Raw genomic sequence first — 19,227 nt, 5'->3', positions numbered from 1 at the left:
TGCACCATTTGCTATTGTCCCATGGAGTTTGTACATGTCGATCTCACAAGATTCAGCATTTAAGCGACCAACAGCGCGCTCGAAGGATTTAAAACAGGACTGTTTTAAGGCACATGCGAGAAACAGGCGCACAAGTGCATGATTTGTATACAGTGTGTATCACAATTAATATCTAAAACTGTCCCGATTACAAGTATACGAGGAAATATGTGGCGTGGGCTCGGTGGCATGACGTGTCACCATAAATGTGACCCCATATGGCATTATGGAAAGAAAGTACGCGGAGTAAGCCTTATTTATTTTCGTTGCGCCTTTGTCTGACAACATCCACTTTGCAAATAAAGATTGGCTTAGGCGCATAAAATCCCGTGACGACCTCTGCGGAGCCCTAACACCGAGATGCACCATTTGCGATTATCCCATGGTGTTTGTAGCGCGCTCGAAGCATTGAAAACAGGACTGCTTCAAGGCACAAGTGAGTAACACTCGCTCAGGTTGTAATGGTACTTGAATTACGGAACCATTGCGGCGCCTCACCTCAACCTCTCGATACCAGCAATATTCTACTGTGTTTCTGTAAAGTAGTTAACATATTTCTGAGACAACATTCAGATTTAATTTCATTAATGTAGAGGTACTTTGATACATGGATATGTTTATATTGCAATGATATTATTCTTATGTGAATTCTTTCTTTTGTCACTGTGATCTTTGACGTACTTGTAACTCTGATTTTTGGGCGCGTAAGCAGTTTTTAGAGAGTCAAGTCTTGGTCGTCATGTTGAAAAGACGCAAATTGTAGTCAGTTTATAAAATGTGAACTTTAACAGTGAGGAAGATATTTTCTGTGGTGTTGGCAGAAGAGCCAACACCGTGTTGCTAGAGGAGGCCGAAATACACGCGTTCAAAGCTCACGCAGGCTGGCGTGGGGTCTGGAACAATTAAAGGAGTTGAGTGTAATAAGGAAAGAACGTAGTTCTTGGAATACTTAACTTTAATCCATTATTGGTGTACATCGCTCTTGTTGATTCGTTAATAACAATCTCAATATAAACTGGTAATGGCGCCTTGCTAGGTCGTAGCAAATGACGTAGCTGAAGGCTATGCTAACTATCGTCTCGGCAAATGAGAGCGTATTTGTCAGTGTAGCATCGCTAGCAAAGTCTGCTTTACAACTGGGGCGAGTGCTAGGACGTCTCTCTAGACCTGCCGTGTGGCGGCGCTCGGTCTGCAATCACTGACAGTGGCGACACGCGGGTCCGACGTATACTACCGGACCGCGGCCGATTTAAAGGCTACCACCTAGCAAGTGTGGTGTCTGGCGGTGACACCACATTTTCAAGTATGTTTTATATTGTGAAGTGATGTTTTGTGAGTTACGTGATATTGCAACAAAAGTAATAAAAAAGAAGTGTAACTTAAAATCGGAGTTCTGATTACTTTTTTACATCACCATTGTCCTAACTTGCAAAAGTTTAATCTTCAAGAATGGTTTGTGAAACACATCTATAAAACTTTTGAATATCGCAGAATAACACCTAGGCCTCTTTGCATCCGTACTTGGAATCATCACTACCTAGATTTTCTACGATTGAGCCATGAGTTCACAACGAGACCAGCGTGGGAAACACGAAAAGATGAGTGCCTAGTTTATCGATTATTTCATGAAAAGACTTTATTAACTGTGCTCTAATTATACATGCCACATAATATAACTTTGTTGTTATCCGAAAATGCAATATTAAGCAGCGTGAGCAACACTACAATCATAATTAATTTTTGACCTTTGTTGTGGTAGAAGGCGCAAGATTTATATACAGTGTGTATCACAATGAACATCGTGAGCTGTCACGGGGATAAGTGAACGAGGGAATATGTGGCGTGGTCCCGGTGGTGGGAGGGAGAGCCAAACGATTACTCGCTTGCGTGGAAAAATGTTATGGAACTGGCTCGACTTTAACAACTTCGTTAGCATATTACGGAAGCTTTCGCAAGCCAGTTACTCCCACTTGCTAGTTTCAGGGTCATGAACGTGACTCACCTTGAAGAGTGCAGTCCGCTGAATCACTACCGGCCATTGAGAACAGCCTCCGCCTGATCTCCCATCCCACAGCTGTTCACGGCTCCACAGCCAAGGCTGTCCGAAAGCAGGAACGTGGCAACGCATCACTGCAACACACTTCCACATTTTCTAGTTCTCACTCAGTAATCTGTGTTCTTAACTCACTCTAAACGAGTGATATTATTTCCTACGTTCTTTACAAATATTGACGACTGTCGCGTTCGCTGTGTTATTCAGTGGTTTGGTATTTAACTAATTTGTAAATGAAAATGATTATCTTATTTTATTACATTGAGTAATTACTAAATAAATTTTTCTCCCGGCTAAAGATTTGGTCATGTTGCTAAAGAACTCCAAGTCAACGTCTGTTAAAGTGTTGTCTGTAAGTTGTATAAGTGTCACTAAATCACAGTTCATACAACAGATTCTATACAACTATTGATTATGATGGAAGCAGTTATCTTCAGCAAAATGATCATTAAAACCACCGAATATCAGCCGCGCACAACACTGACGTATGTTACCTGAAACAATATTCTTCGCAACTGGCGCGTAATTAATTTCGGCTCCATACATCAGCTAGAAAAGTTTGTTATAAGGATCGTGCTATGAGCACTGTTTTTAAAGAACCAATCTGATTCGAATCATTTTCATTAAAATGAGTTCGGGACCACCGGTGCACATTTATTTTTACACATTTGTATTACATTCGGCATTTATGTCTGCAGAGTTGCGTAATTTGAATTTGCCGCTGAGATAATTGTTAAGATGGCGGCTGACGATTGATAGACACTTTATATTGTTAGAGCAAATAAGATGAGTATTTAAAATGCTTATTAAACTCTACTTTCGTATTGTGCACTATTTAGACTTCATCAAGCAAACATACGATTTTTTCCTAAGGAAAACACAGACAAAAACGCGATACAAATCGTTGTCATCAATGGCTGCGCACCTTGCACCGGAAAGAAATAATTAACACAGTTAATGCTTACTGAGAGAGGAATTAAAGTTACAAATAATTATTCACTCATATTTATAATAATAATGAACTCTATTCTCAAGTAATAATTAACAAATAATTACAATTTCTTAACAGACCTCAGTTTGATATGCGTCCGCGACCTACAAAAGCCAACTAACAAAAGGTAAAAACAAAGGAAGACAAACGCAGATCATAAAAGGAATTTACAAGTATCATTGTCTTTGTATGATACACATCGATATGTCCAACTACATCATAAATTATTACATAAATAATTAATATTTATCATCGTTTTCACTGTTTTTTTATATGTCGAATAGATAATGTTTATAATTGTTAGAGGCATAATTTCCTCTCGTCGCACTGTAGTTAAAATTTATCTCGTGGATGTTACAGAACGATAGTTAAATACTCTGTATGTCTGGCCGAGCGGTTCTAGGCGCTACAGTCTGGAACCGCGCGACCGCTACGGTCGCAGGTTCGAATCCTGCCTCGGGCATGGATGTATGTGATGTCCTTAGGTTAGTTAGGTTTAAGTAGTTCTAAGTTCTAGGCGACTGATGACCTCAGAAGTTAAGTCGCATAGTGCTCAGAGCCATTTGAACCATATTTTTTGAACTCTGTATGTCTATCTTTTAAGAGGTGGTTACGGAACTCGGCTGTTCGATACGGGATGTCAAATAAAATACCTTTCAGCCGTCTAGTTTCCAAACTTATCTTATGTGGCTCCCGGTCTCAGCGTTTTAATACGCCATCTTCAGGTCCGACGTGCAGGGAGGTTCTACCTCGGATATGCTCAAAACAGGGGCCAACAATAATGGTACTAGTAGACTTTTGCTATAGCGATCACTTCAACCATCATCTGCCGACAGAAAGCTGGAACTGGTAGCCAAATAAAATGTCTGGAAACTTGGCGGCTGCAAGGTGTTTAATTTGACATCCTTTAGTTAAATATTGTTGCTAACCTCCTACAATAGGAACTTGTTTTCTACCCGCATTTCTGACAGATTTTTCAATTTAATTTTTAATTGCCGATAGCAATGAAGATAATCAAATTACGACCCATAACGTGGCATAAAGTTCACTAGTTGTCTCCTTCAACGCGGCATTATGTAACTGCGAATCCACTGCATAGATGTGCATGAGTTTTACTCTTTGCTCTACTTTTTTGCCATACTTAGTGTGCGGATCAAAACATTTACAAATACAAAAGGCGACGCAGTAAACACGAAAAGCAGTGAATAATGCTAACGTTCTGGATGTTTTTACGATGTACAAAGTTACTCCACTCAGAAAATTTGAGTTTCATGACTCTGTCCTTGCGGGGATGTTGTTCTGTTAGTTATACATAGTTTCGAAAAACTGTATTCACGATAAAAATTGTGATGTGTTACGTGTCATTTGAACTTCATTAGGCTACATACATTTGTTAAAAATATATGTGTTTATATGGTTACACGCTTGTCATTTACTAGTCACGATCCTGTTTTTCGAGTTTACTATTACTTTGTTCCCCCAGTTTGCTCCCACTACTTTTATTTACTGCTCAGCGTTTAACTTTTTAATTGCAGTACCACTGCACTGCCAAATATGACATATATTCTGTGGACTCTAAATGAGTAACACCATTTGCATTGTTGTTTACAGGTACTGTAACGTCTTTGACGGCTGTAGTTAAAGTCTGACGATGGCCTTGTAAGCTGAAAACCGGTTAACTAAATAAAATAATAGTGTAGACTATGACAGTATTGCGCTTTGCTTTTGTAATTACCTATCTAATTGTTTGTTTATACTCTTGATGTACTTTTCATCCACACAGCAATCATTTATGTTACTCAAGAAATTACAGGTAACAGTTTAAATTAATAGTTTATTAAATAAATACAGTTTTTTGTCTATTTTTACACGTAATCTAATCCACTTGTACCACATACCCTAGAGTCCACTTATCCTTTGAGTGAAGTATTGTTTATTTTAATCTCTAAGCCAGTTTCGTACTTTCTTCTTTACTTCTTCGTTGCTGTTGAACTTGACCTGACACAAAAGCTCGTTACATCGGACCTAACAGATAAAAATCCGAAGATGCAAGGTCAAGGTTTTAAGGTGAGTGAAGTCGGAGCTCCCAACGCACTTTGTCAGTAGCTTCCAACGATAGTTGTACCATCGGCACAAACGACGCTTGCCATCTATCTGCGTTCAGAGTCCATCCCTCGATTCCGACAGGCGTCTGGTTGGTGAGGGCAACAGCCTTGCACATGGGATGGAAGCAGTATCGTTTCCAGACAAATTGTAGTTCTTTGGTTTGGAGCCGAGTGGAAGGCTTAAAACAAAGCTTCAGATGACTCCGTGATGATCTCGGAAGCTGATTTCTCGATCTCCGCTATCTGGTGGAGAATTGTAGGACCCATTTAAAAATCAGGCGTTCACAGCACGAAAGAAACGCCTATTACGGTACCGGAGCACAGGAGTTTGTATGGCGTGCACATGTCGGTCTTTTAGAATAGAGAAGTCCCTCCGCAGGCCAGATAAGATCCTATCATTAATTATAGTACCATTCGTCATTCCAGATCTGAATAAGAAAATGTTAATTTAGTATTAGTTGACTACAGGATCGTCTACAGAAAGTTCCTAGTGCTTCCTTTTTTTACTTCCTTTTTCTTTTTAACTCTCCAGTCTTCTGACTTGTTTGATTTGGTCCTCCACGAATTACTCTTATGTGGCAGTCCCTTCGTCTCAGAGTAGCACCTGCATACGTCTTTAATTATCTACTCAAAGTATTCCAATCTCTGACTTCCTCTTGCGGCGGGTCGGGGTTTCAATTCACGTGTCTTTACGTTTAGTCACTGTACAGGCTGCAAAGTAAAATTCATGTACCTCCGAACGGCATCTGGTCAATGTCCCTTCACTCGGCAATGTAGCTACTCACAAGATGATGTAAAAGAAGCGTTGATAAAAAACACCACCTGATACCTACAAGTACTGAGGCCGCGCAACTGTAGTTATGAAAGAACGTTCTGTAAAAATACTGTTACCCAATGTTTTCGAGCGGTAAGGAAATCGATTGGCTTCCGGAAAATAATTTCCGCAATTTCCACACAATAATCTTTATTTTATCCCCGATAACCCGTGGTCTAGGGGTAGCATCTTTGATTCATAATCAAAACGTCTTCGGTCCCGGGTTCGATCCCCGCCACTGCCTAAATTTTGATAAATAATCAGCCTCATTCTGCCAATGGCCTTGTCAGAGAGGGCGGAGGAGCGGAGAGAGGTTCAGGGCACTCTCTTGTCCTAGGGGTGGGAAATTGCCCCTAAAGGCGGAACAATCAGCAATGATCAACGACATGAGTATGCAGAAGGCAATGGAAACCACTGCATTAAAGACACGTAACGTGTCTCCACAGGACATGTGGCCTGTAATTGAAGAAGTGTCATGATGATCTCTCCATATTCCGGAATAGTCCCCCCATTCGGATCTCCGGGAGGGGACTGCCAAGGGGGAGGTTACCATGAGAAAAAGATTGAATAATCAATGAAAGGATAATGTTCTACGAGTCGGGGCGTGGAATGTCAGAAGCTTGAACGTGGTAGGGAAACTAGAAAATCTGAAAAGGGAAATGCAAAGGCTCAATCTAGATATAGTAGTGGTCAGTGAAGTGAAGTGGAAGGAAGACAAGGATTTCTGGTTAGATGAGTATCGGGTAATATCAACAGCAGCAGAAAATGGTATAACAGGTGTAGGATTCGTTATGAATAGGAAGGTAGGGCAGAGGGTGTGTTACTGTGAACAGTTCAGTGACCGGGTTGTTCTAATCAGAATCGACAGCAGACCAACACCGACAACGATAGTTCAGGTATACATGCCGACGTCGCTAGCTGAAGATGAACAGATAGAGAAAGTGTATGAGGATATTGAAAGGGTAATGGAGTATGTAAAGGGGGACGAAAATCTAATAGTCATGGGCGACTGGAAGGTAGTCGTAGGAGCAGGAGTAGAAGAAAAGGTTACAGGAGAATATTGGCTTGGGACGAGGAATGAAAGAGGGGAAAGACTAATTGAGTTCTGTAACAAGTTTCAGCTAGTAATAGCGAATACCCTGTTCAGGAATCACAAGAGGAGGAGGTATACTTGGAAAAGGCCGGGAGATACGGGAAGATTTCAATTAGATTACATCATGGTCAGACAGAGATTCCGAAATCAGATACTGGATTGTAAGGCGTACCCAGGAGCAGATATAGACTCAGGTCACAATATAGTAGTGATGAAGAGTAGGCTGAAGTTCAAGACTTTAGTCAGGAAGAATCAATATGCTAAGAAGTGGGATACGAAAGTACTAGGGAATGACGAGATACGTTTCAAGTTCTCTAACGCTATAGATACAGCAATAAGGAATAGCGCAGTAGGCAGTACAGTTGAAGAGGAATGGACATCTCTAAAAAGGGCCGTCACAGAAGTTGGGAAGGAAAACATAGGTACAATGAAGGTAGCTGCGAAGAAACCATGGGTAACAGAAGAAATACTTCAGTTGAGAGATGAAAGGAGGAAGTACAAACATGTTCCGGGAAAATCAGGAATACAGAAATACAAGTCGCTGAGGAATGAAATAAATAGGAAGTGCAGGGAAGCTAAGACGAAACGGCTGCAGGAAAAATGTGAAGACATCGAAAAAGATATGATTGTCGGAAGGACAGACTCAGCATACTGGAAAGTCAGAACAACCTTTGGTGACATTAAAAGCAACGGTGGAAACATTAAGAGTGCAACGGGAATTCCACTGTTAAATGCAGAGGAGAGAGCAGATAGGTGGAAAGAATACATGAGGGTGAAGATTTGTCTGATGTGATAGAAGAAGAAACAGGAGTCGATTTAGAAGAGATAGGGGATCCAGTATTAGAATCGGAATTTAAAAGAGCTTTGGAGGACTTACGGTCAAATAAGGCAGAAGGGATAGATAACATTCCATCAGAATTTCTAAAACCATTGGGGGAAGTGGCAACAAAACGACTATTCACGTTGGTGTGTAGAATATAAGAGTCTGGCGACATACCATCTGACTTTCGGAAAAGCATCATCCACACAATTCCGAAGACGGCAAGAGCTGACAAGTGCGAGAATTATCGCACAATCAGCTTAACAGCTCATGCATCGAAGCTGCTTACAAGAATAATATACAGAAGAATGGAAAAGAAAATTGAGAATGCGCTAGGTGACGATCAGTTTGGCTTTAGGAAAAGTAAAGGGACGAGAGAGGCAATTCTGACGTTACGGCTAATAATGGAAGCAAGGCTAAAGAAAAATCAAGACACTTTCATAGGAAAAAGCGTTCGACAATATAAGATGGTGCAAGCTGTTCGAGATTCTGAAAAAAGTAGGGGTAAGCTATAGGGAGAGACGGGTCATATACAATATGTACAACAACCAAGAGGGAATAATAAGAGTGGAGGATCAAGAACGAAGTGCTCGTATTAAGAAGGGTGTAAGACAAGGCTGTAGCCTTTCGCCCCTACTCTTCAATCTGTACATCGAGGAAGCAATGATGGAAATAAAAGAAAGGTTCAGGAGTGGAATTACAATACAAGGTGAAAGGATATCAATGATACGATTCGCTGATGACATTGCTACCCTGAGTGAAAGTGAAGAAGAATTAAATGATCTGCAGAACGGAATGAACAGTCTAATGAGTACACAGTATGGTTTGAGAGTAAATCGGAGAAAGACGAAGGTAATGAGAAGTAGTGGAAATGAGAACAGCGAGAAACTTAACATCAAGATTGATAGTCACGAAGTCAATGAAGTTAAGGTATTCTGCTACCTAGGCAGTAAAATAACCAATGACGGACGGAGCAAGGAGGACATCAAAAGCAGACTCGCTATGGCAAAAAAGGCATTTCTGGCCAAGAGAAGTCTACTAATATCAAATACGTGCCTTAATTTGAGGAAGAAATTTCTGAGGATGTACGTCTGGAGTACAGCATTGTATGGTAGTGAAACATGGACTGTGGGAAAACCGGAACAGAAGAGAATCGAAGCATTTGAGATGTGGTGCTATAGACGAATGTTGAAAATTAGGTGGACTGATAAGGTAAGGAATAAGGAGGTTCTACGCAGAATTGGAGAGGAAAGGAATATGTGGAAATGACTGATAAGGAGAAGGGACAGGATGATAGGACATCTGCTAAGACATGAGGGAATGACTTCCATGGTACTAGAGGGAGCTGTAGAGGGCAAAAACTGTAGAGGAAGACAGAGATTGGAATACGTCAAGCAAATAATTGAGGACGTAGGTTGCAAGTGCTACTCTGAGATGAAGAAGTTAGCACAGGAAAGGAATTCGTGGTGGGCCGCATCAAACCAGTCAGTAGACTGATGACCAAAAAAAAAAAAAAAAAAAAAAAAAACAAAGAAAAGGTACTATTCAGTCCACATTTAAACTATTGGCACCCATAGCATCCAGAAATCTGTCCAAATCCGACCCAAATCAAACAACGTTTTCACAGTCATTAATTTCACCACTAATATGAGTTATTACATTCGGTCCTTCTTGTGGATTTCTAAAGAAGAAACTACTCGCCAAAAATGCTCAGTAGCTGAATACTGAAACACGCCACTTGGATACTATGAAGGCCAATATTTCACAAGTAAATATCTGTCCAACAGATTTAGTCAAAACCTCTGAAATTTCGCCATGCAGTCCTCAACAACAATTGCTATCGACTTAGGTCACCAATAACTCAAACACTAAGTAATTCGTAATGTTATACACTATTTTTACTGGCACTAGTAACATGACCGTCCGCATTCAAAGCTAGCGAGCGACTTCTCTTCACCCAGCCCCACTCCCAGTATAACTATCAGGCAACGAGCGGAAACCGTCTCAGTTCTGATTGGCTGACCATACTGACGGCCAATCAGAAGACTCGCTCATGATCATACTCGCGCCAAAACTGGCCTGCACCAATCTTTATTCACAGTCGCATTTGCTTCATTCTGGCATGCAAATATTAAAGTAATGTTTAATAAACGATAACGAAAAGACAGTAATTCTGAAAATATTCTTTAGATACAGATTTTACTCCAGCTGACTTTCTGGCTGCTCTGTAACAATAGTAATTACACCTAGACATACGTCATCAGCAAAGTGGGTAAATCCTCTAGGATCATTTTCCCACAACAGGCAGGTTACTTAAGACGGTATATCATGCAATATTGATATCTGACAAATGTCCCACATACACACTCTTATTTACTCACAGGCTCACATAACACATAATAAAATAAATACTGATTTTATTAGTTCTTTCTGAAGTTATTCTAGATTTCATACTACGAAAACTATAAGGTATTTGAAATTTTTAAATTAAATTTCTGTTAAATAATTCTATACCCTGATACTTCAGGTGAGTATTTCAATTGACAACCAAAAACAAGTCACAACGGTTCCCAGGTGAATTTCCTTTCTTAAGTGTAGTTTTTCTAACTTTAAAGTAAATTTTTCTGTCTCCGAAAATATGCCCCCTAGAAAGCTCAGATTTTCCCACCACCTTTCTATTAATAACAAAATGCAGTATACAAATTTTGAAAGCGATTAACCTAAATCTACTATCCCTTATTAAGATTCTTATAGGTGGTGAATGTATGCGTTCAGTAAGAGACATTGAATAGCTTTCCCTCGGCAGGCAGTGAGAGTAGTGACAGATGCATGTGTGTCTCCCATGTAGGCCACTGGATGTCAGCCCCTGAAGTTACATACAGCAAGCTATCCTAAAACCTACATTCGCCTGGAACAACTTGCGGCACTCCACTGTACAGTTTTTACCCTCTACAGCTCCCTCTAGTACCACGGAAGTTATTCCATGATGTCTTAACAGATGTCCTCCCATTCTGTCCCTTCTTCTCGTCAGTGTTTTATATGTATTCCTCTCCTCTCAGATTCTGTGCAGAACCTCTTCGTTCCTTAACTAATTAGTCCGCCTAATTTACAGCAGTACGAAATACAATAACATATAGTGATAATGCTACAAAGTCCAATGGTGAAATAATTAAGGTGAACCGTGACGAAATGTCACGGTTGGTTCTCTGCGTTTCCTCCTTGTCTGTAGCGCGTTCCTTTTGAAATTCCCGCTTCGCGCTCTGTTGTTCCCCTTACCCTAGCCAGAGGGCGCTGTGGCGTTGCTGCGGCCGGCTGCCTGCCGGGTTTGCGAGAGAGCGTCGGTCTGGAGGAGGAACACTAACTGCCGTTTTGTTGATGTTTGGCGTGACTCGTGTCAGGTGTGATGCATCGTTAAGGCCGTGATAGCAGCTAATGTTACTGTCTTGGCCGCAGATGGCTCAAAGGGGATGAGGCCTGGTTGTCGGCCGGCCGCTGTGGTCGAGCGATTGTAGGCGCTTCAGTCCGTAACCGCGCTGCTGCTATGGTCGCAGGTTCGAATCCTGCCTCGGGCATGGAGGTATGTGATGTCCTTAAGTTAGTTAGGTTTAAGTAGTTCTGTCTAGGGGACTGATGACCTCAGATGTCAAGTCCCATAGTGTTTAGAGCCATTTGAACCTGGTTGTCCATTGAAACTCCTATCCTTCAGATGTCGTCGGATTTAAAGTAAGACTTTTGACCATTATTTTGCGTTATTTGCGAGGTACTGGGAATTCCGGCGTCTACAGTAATTCCGCGAAGATTATTTGTTTCGTCGGTGTGTCAATGACTGAACAAGGAGCAGTTTATTTAATGTTCACCTAATGCTCGTGTTCTGCGTGTGCTGTTTGCGAGTGTAAACTTTCTGAAGGAGTTGTAAATTCAGGAAAATGGGCACTCATCTGAAAACCTAAAAGAACATTCCACCACCAGAACATCGATCTGCCTGTTGCATCCCCCACAAAAATTTTGAACTTTCCACGTCCCTACCTGAAAATGATGGAAATTTGATTTAAATTGATATGTAGAGAGTTGGTTTAAATAAATCACCTACACGGAAGAAAAAAATAATGCTCTTTAAAAAAAATAACTCTTTGCTGTAGCTCTCTGGAAAATAAATAAATGTTCATAACTCTGCAGAAAGAACAACGTTTCTTACAATGATACAATTTTGTAGGTATTAGCAGTGGTATATGTGAATGCTGCTTGCAACATGTGTTGCGAATAGATACAGTAACAAAGAAGCAATAAATTAGAACGTTATAGCTGACGTTGAAGTTTTAGTGCACGAACATAAAATATAGTAACAATAAACTTTTTCCCTTACATCTATTTAAGGGGGTATACAGCAAGAAAATGGTTAGAAAAGTTTGAAATTATTTGTGAATTGCTGGAAATTGCGAAGTGCTCTGATACTCAAATGATATAGTCGGATAATTTTGCGCACTGAGTTACTATGCCTCAAGGCAAGCGGTCAAAATAAATGTTGCATATTGCCGAAACAAGTGATCCAGGAATACAATATAACGTCAATACATAGGTTTGTTTGTAATATAATTCTAACGGAAACTGTCCATGTTTCTACCGTGAGAAGGCAGTATGTGCAGTCTATGGCAACCGTACCACTTGTAAACATTTCCACAGTTGTGCTGTGTACCATTACGAGTGTCTTGTTGTTTCAGGATGGTCAGACAACAATAACGTAAGATTAGAGGCTCCGTATAATCACTCGAATGGAGCAGGGAATGAGGCAGGTGGACGTCGCTGCGAATGTCGCTGTGAGTCAAAGTGATGTCTCTAAAATATAGACAAAGTCTCTAACGACAAGATAAGTTGAGGATCATCACAGAAGTGGCTGCGGAAGAGAGTCACCAGGTGTACAGGACCGATATCTGCGTATAACAGTAAGCAGAAGCCCTCATCACAATGCTACATGTTTAAGGCGGCAGTTACAAGCAGCTACAAAAGCGAAGGTGCCAACACAAACGATACAAAATAGGTTCAATGAGCAGAGTTTACGTGCCCGAAGACCTCTCAAGGCTCCTCCACTAAATCGGCTTCGAAGAGAGCGTCGTGTTGTTGTTGTTGTCTTTTGGGGAAGGAGACCAGACAGCGAGGTCATCGGTCTCATCGGTTTAGGGAATGATGGGGAAGGAAGTCGGCCGTGCCCTTTGAAAGGAACCATCCCGGCATAGAGCGTCGTGTTGCACGGGCACGAAACCACTCCATGTGGACTAGGCAGCAATGGGACACAACACTCTATTCTGATGAGAGTCGTATCAGTCTCCATCCTGCCAATACTGATGTTCGTGTGTGGTAGCAACGAGGACAATGTTTACACCCTAATCTTACCGTAGACCGCCACCCTTATCAAGGCAGTTCAGTCATGTTTTGGGGTGGGATCATGTGTGGCCGTAGGACAACTCTCGTACTAAGAGATTTGGGGGATGAATGGTGTGAAGTATCGGGACGACATGCTTGCACGTATTGTGGGTCCGTTCGGTGAACATATTCACTCGGAATTCACGCTAATGAACGGCAATGCTCATCCCAATCGTACTGAAGCATAGAATTAGTCGGATGGAATCACCACCATACTCTCCAGAACTCATCTACGTTGAGAATGCTTAAGCCGTGCTGAAACGAGCGGTTAGCATTCATCCTGTCCCAGCAGAAACATTACAGGGCATCGCAGAAGCTGCTGTGGAGAAATGTGACAATATCACACAGACCTGTCTGGGCAATTTGGTAGGGAGTGTGTCAAACCAAATTCAGAAGCATCGCCAATTACGAGGAGGGTTAATTGATTCATAAGCGAAGTGTTATGCAAGATGACGGTGATAAGAAACTATAGTAGTTACAGTGGAATCTTTCGTAAGATTTTGTTTTTGTTTTTCTGTTTGTTTTTATCAAGTGGAAATGTATTTACCTTGTTTATTTTTCTTTTTTTAAATTGTACCTAACAGAACAAAATCAGTTTTGTTTTGCAATATGTACCATTTATTTTGACCACCGTGTGTTTATAGTTTCCAAATGTAATGGTTGTCTTTCTATGCTAAACCTCTAACGTAAGATTATATTTCATAATGAGCAGATTATGACAAAAATTTAAATTTTTAAATTCGGTCAGTGATTATATAATACGCTACTGGCCATTAAAATTGCTACACCACGAAGATGACGTGCTACAGACGCGAAATTTAACCGACAGGAAGAAGATGCTGTGATATGCAAATGATTAGCTTTTCAGTGCATTCACACAAGGTTGGCGCCGGTGGCGACACCTACGACGTGCTGACATGAGGAAAGTTTCCAACCGATTTCTCATACACAAACAGCAGTTGACCGGCGTTGCCTGCTGAAACGTTGTTGTGATGCCTCGTGTAAGGAGGAGAAATGCGTACCATCACGCTTCCGACTTTGATAAACGTCTGATTGTAGCCTATCGCGATTGCGGTTTATCGTATCGCGACATTGCTGCTCGCGTTGGTCGAGATCCAATGACTGTTAGCAGAATATGGAATCGGTGGGTTCAGGAGGGTAATACGGAATGCCGTGCTGGATCCCAACGGCCTCGTATCACTAGCAGTCGAGATGACACGCGTCTTATCCGCAAGGCTGTAACGGATCGAGCAGCCACGTCTCGATCCCTGAGTCAGCAGATGGGGACGTTTGCAAGACAACAACCATCTGCACAAACAGCAGCATGGACTATCATCTCGGAGACCATGGCTGCGGTTACCCTTGACGCTGCATCACAGACAGGAGGGCCTGCGGTGGTGTACTCAACGACGAACCTGGGTACACGAATGGCAAAACGTCATTTTTTCGCATGAATCCAGGTTCTGTTTACAGCATCATGATGGTCGCATCGGTGTTCGGCGACATCGCGGTGAAAGCACATTGGAAGCGTGTATTCGTCATCGCCATACTATCGTATCAGCCAGCATGATGGTATGGGGTGTCATTGGTTACACGTCTCGGTCACCTCTTGTTCACATTGACGGCACTTTGAACAGTGGACGTTACATTTCAGATGTGTTACGACCCGTGGCTCTACCCTTCATTCGATCCCTGCGAATCCCTACATTCCAGCAGGATAATGCAGGTCCTGTACGCGCCTTTCTGGATACAGAAAATGTTCGACTGCTGCCCTTGCCAGCACATTCTCCAGATATCTCACCAACTGAAAACGTCTGCTTAATGGTGGCCGAGCAGCTGGCTCGTCACAGTACGCCAGTCACTACACTTGATGAACTATGGTGTGGTGTTGAAGCTGCATGGACAGCTGTACCTGTACACGCCATCCAAGCTCTGTTTGACGCAATGCCCAGGCGTATCAAGACCGTTATTACGGCCAGAGATGGTTGTTCTGGGTACTGATTTCTCAGGATCTACGCACCCAAATTGTGTGAAAATGTAATCACATATCATGTCTAGTATAGTATATTTGTCCAATGAATATCCGTTTATCATCTGTATTTCTTCTTGGTGTAGCAATTTTAATGGCCAGTAGTGCATATCGAAAACCATGTTTTTGTTTGGCAGAATCCCGTAAGATAGGCTGCCTGTAAATGATATTCCGACCCAGGTTATCCGTTCAGTAATACAGATGAGATTTAGTAATTGAAGTGAGGTGTGACGCCAGTGGAATCTCTTCTTGTGTGCAGTGCTACGAGGTGTCCGGCGCGGTACTGGTGGACGGCTGCCAGCTGTCGTCTGCGCAGCTGCAGGCGCGCCAGCAGCAGCTCCTGCAGCTACAGCTGCAGCACCAGCAGCAGCAGCCACGCGCCGCCGGCCAGCCCGCCGCGCCGCCGCCCCCGCCGCCCCCGCGCAGCCCGCCCCCGGACTACGACGCCGTGGTCCTGCGCGACTCCAAGCAGGACGACCAGCTGCCCAGCTACGAGGCGGCCCTCCGCCTGGAGGCGCACGGATACGTCTGACCTCCGTGGCAGCCGCCGTCTCCAGGCTACCGCCGCCACCTCCGCCGCCGCCGTTCCGACAGCGGTGCACCACTTGGTCTCAAAACGGCGGGCAGGCCGCTGACTTGTTTGTGCAAGTCTGTACTGTGCTAATTTTTGTGAATCCCTGAGGTTCTTACCTCAAAGTACCTGTACCGACAAGACTTTTTAACTACTACAGTCATGACCCGGATAGAGCGTAACCACTTCCTAAGACGTCGGAGCAGCACCTTTTCGCTCAGACCAGAGCCCTGCTTAGTGACCACGTTGGCACAGTGCAGTGCGGGCTATTTTCCTACTTGGAGCTCAGACACGGAGCAGACAGGCAGCGTCAAATGGCGCACAAAGCTTGGCTGCGTCGTATCTGTCAATGCGTCAAATGGGGCACGAAAGCAGGGCTGAGTGCTACCTAAAGCCGGGTGACGCAATAATCAAACTGATCGCAAGCCTGTCCTGTCCTTTATACAGGCAGAAACATATTGTTCGTGGACGAACATTTTGCAAATGTATAGGGAGGTTTGTGCGATGTTATAGTTACTTGAGGATACCCTCGACACATTGGAAGGAAGTGATATGTGACCACCAAACCATGGACATTCGGTAGTACAGTACTATGCAGGGTTCTGGTCGTAATATGCCCTCTCTCTATCCTTTGCCAGCTGAACATCCGCATTAAACAATACACCTTGTATGGCTGTGACGTATCCGCTAAGTGCAAAATGGGCTGTTGTAATTCAAACAGCCATGTGACTCCTCACATGGAAGCAGTAACCAAGATTGTAAACTAATTGAAGAACCTCTTCACACAAACTCCTGTTGTCAAACCTTAGCACACAATTGTGGCTGTGAATTAGTGCATGTGGACTTGTGTACGTTGATGTAGTACTGCTGAAATTAAAAGAAAGCCCGCTTTTCGGACAGATAGGAGTTTGTCGAAACCTGTGGTCTGTCGCTTAGTTGTCTGCTTTGGGCTGTTATGTACTCGTATTTCACTGAACATACATAAAGCGAGTCTAGGCAAAAACGTATCTAAGATCTATGATCAGCGTGTCGAGCTACTACGGAGCAAGATGTAAGAGGATGCACAAACCTCTCGTGGCTCTTTTTAGAGTCAGTATTCCAGAGATGAAGCCATGTTTTAGGAAATTAGTGTCGACAACTAAAATCTATTTCATTCTGCAGACAACATAAGGACATTATGTCCTTGTTACAAAAAGTTAACCCACCAATCATCAAAAATTTCTGCTTATTTATTGTACCGCACTACACAGTGCCCAGAAAGAAACTTGCACTACTTTACTCTATCCATCATCACTAACATTCATGGTCAGAACAGAACTGCTTAAATTAAAGTACTTTTCATTGTAGAGCAGTCACATTCCCTATTGTGAAGCAGGTGCAAATGAAAATGGATTCAGATCATAGCGACATCACTGCAGTGGTCGCGATATTCCCGAAAACTGAACACCTGTGTACTTTACATGAACGCCGAGGGAATCCAGCCAGGCAGATCTACTACACCTACTTAGGTTTCGGCCACGAAAGTAAACATTGCAAAGGACAGCTGCGGTGTACATATTTGGGCAGGTTCAAACGACAGCGAATTGGACAGTAGGACGTGCTAACCGTGCTAACAGCACAGTACCTCCACAATGCAGGAACCACACCCATTTGTTTTCGGTACTTCTGGTTCATCACTGACGTTTGTGTGAATATAATAGCTTTTACCATCGGTCAAATTGCCTTTACCCTTCTCAAGTATGTAAAACTTGTCAACAAAAATCGTGCTCTTTAATGCCTTGTATACAAATTCAAAAAACAATTTGCTGCAATGTTTCAAGCTATCGAAGCTCCACAGAGAAGAAACTGAAATATCTCTGCAAATAAAAAAGCAAGCACTCTAGTATTTTGTAATTGAACATCTTCTCAAATGGCCTGCAATGACTAACTTACCTCAGTTTAGATTCATCCAGATCTTGTAACTAGAGAATCTTAGGTAACACCATGTTCCCTAGAACTGACACATGGCAACTTTCTTAATTATCAAGAGAAGCTCCATGTGGGACTATATGTGGTAGGTAGACACGCTTTGATATGTTTGTTGTGTACCACAGTTTCCTTGTTGCGTCTGATTCCGCATGATGCGGACCACTCTATAACGAAAATGTGGCCTACAAAAATGTAAAGCACATTTAAAAAGGAAATCTGCTTTCTAAGTGAATTGTGACATCGAGAGCTTCCATAATTATTGCCCACAGTTGACATGCCTGGATTAGTTCTGACACCTAATTCACAGTTGGACTATTACATATGTAAATTTACAAACAGCAGAGTTTCATAAATTTGTCTTGATAACAGCTGTGAATGTCTGAGGAGGACAAGATGCCAACTTGTGACGCTAACGTTGCCTTGGACAGGCAATCTATCGGATTCTTGAGGTACCCCATTGCTGATAACAATGATTTTCATTACGATGATGACAATCATGATGATCAGAGTGCGAAATCTTATGTTAATGATACCGCGCTATTGTACAAGTTCACAGGAGAGCAGAGCAATGGCTGTAAGATAAAACACCGAAGACTAACAATAGCAACCAGAGGAAAACTAAATGCGATCTCTCAAGCGGAAAAAAAGAAGCATGGACGATGGAGCTACAGCAACATCTGGATGTTGTCGTTGATGACAACACACTCCCCGAACTGTGAAATAATACTGCACAACATTTAAAGCTTTCAGTCACAGTCCAAATGTATAATGTTGTAACGGAAACAGTCACTCGAAAATGAAAAAGAGTAATGTATCACATGGCTTAAAGAAACTGGGAAAATTAATCTAAGAAGACTTATGCATACCCTTTGAAAGGTTATGTCGTCAATTGTCCTAGTGCTCTGTGATTGATGCGACCAGAAGTGACATAGGTCAAGCTAAGATGCAATAGTGCATCCTTTACAAAAATTATGAGAGTTGGAACTGACGAGAAATAAAGGTATTGTCGCCCATCTGGATGAAGTGACTTTAACTTTCCTTGGACACTGAAAGGAAAGTTTCAGAAAATGAAATTCTGCAACTGTGGCAGACAAACACAAAAAAACACAGTATTACGGAACTGCAGCTGATTTACTCAACTGCACAATGCTATGACTAGTTGGGAAACGCTCCTTCCAACAAAAACGATAATGTTGGCAACAGCATCAGGAATAAGCCGCTGGTATGTGCCTTAGACGACAATGGGCATCAGCTGCTACTAGAAAATTATATTTTCATCCGCTGAACCTTCAAACACTTTCAAAGTACCTTATTATTACAGTCCCA

The sequence above is a fragment of the Schistocerca nitens genome, chromosome 6 (genome assembly GCF_023898315.1).
Source record: "Schistocerca nitens isolate TAMUIC-IGC-003100 chromosome 6, iqSchNite1.1, whole genome shotgun sequence".
NCBI classification, from domain to species: Eukaryota; Metazoa; Arthropoda; class Insecta; order Orthoptera; family Acrididae; genus Schistocerca; species Schistocerca nitens.
Note: the sequence above shows the minus strand (reverse complement) of the source record.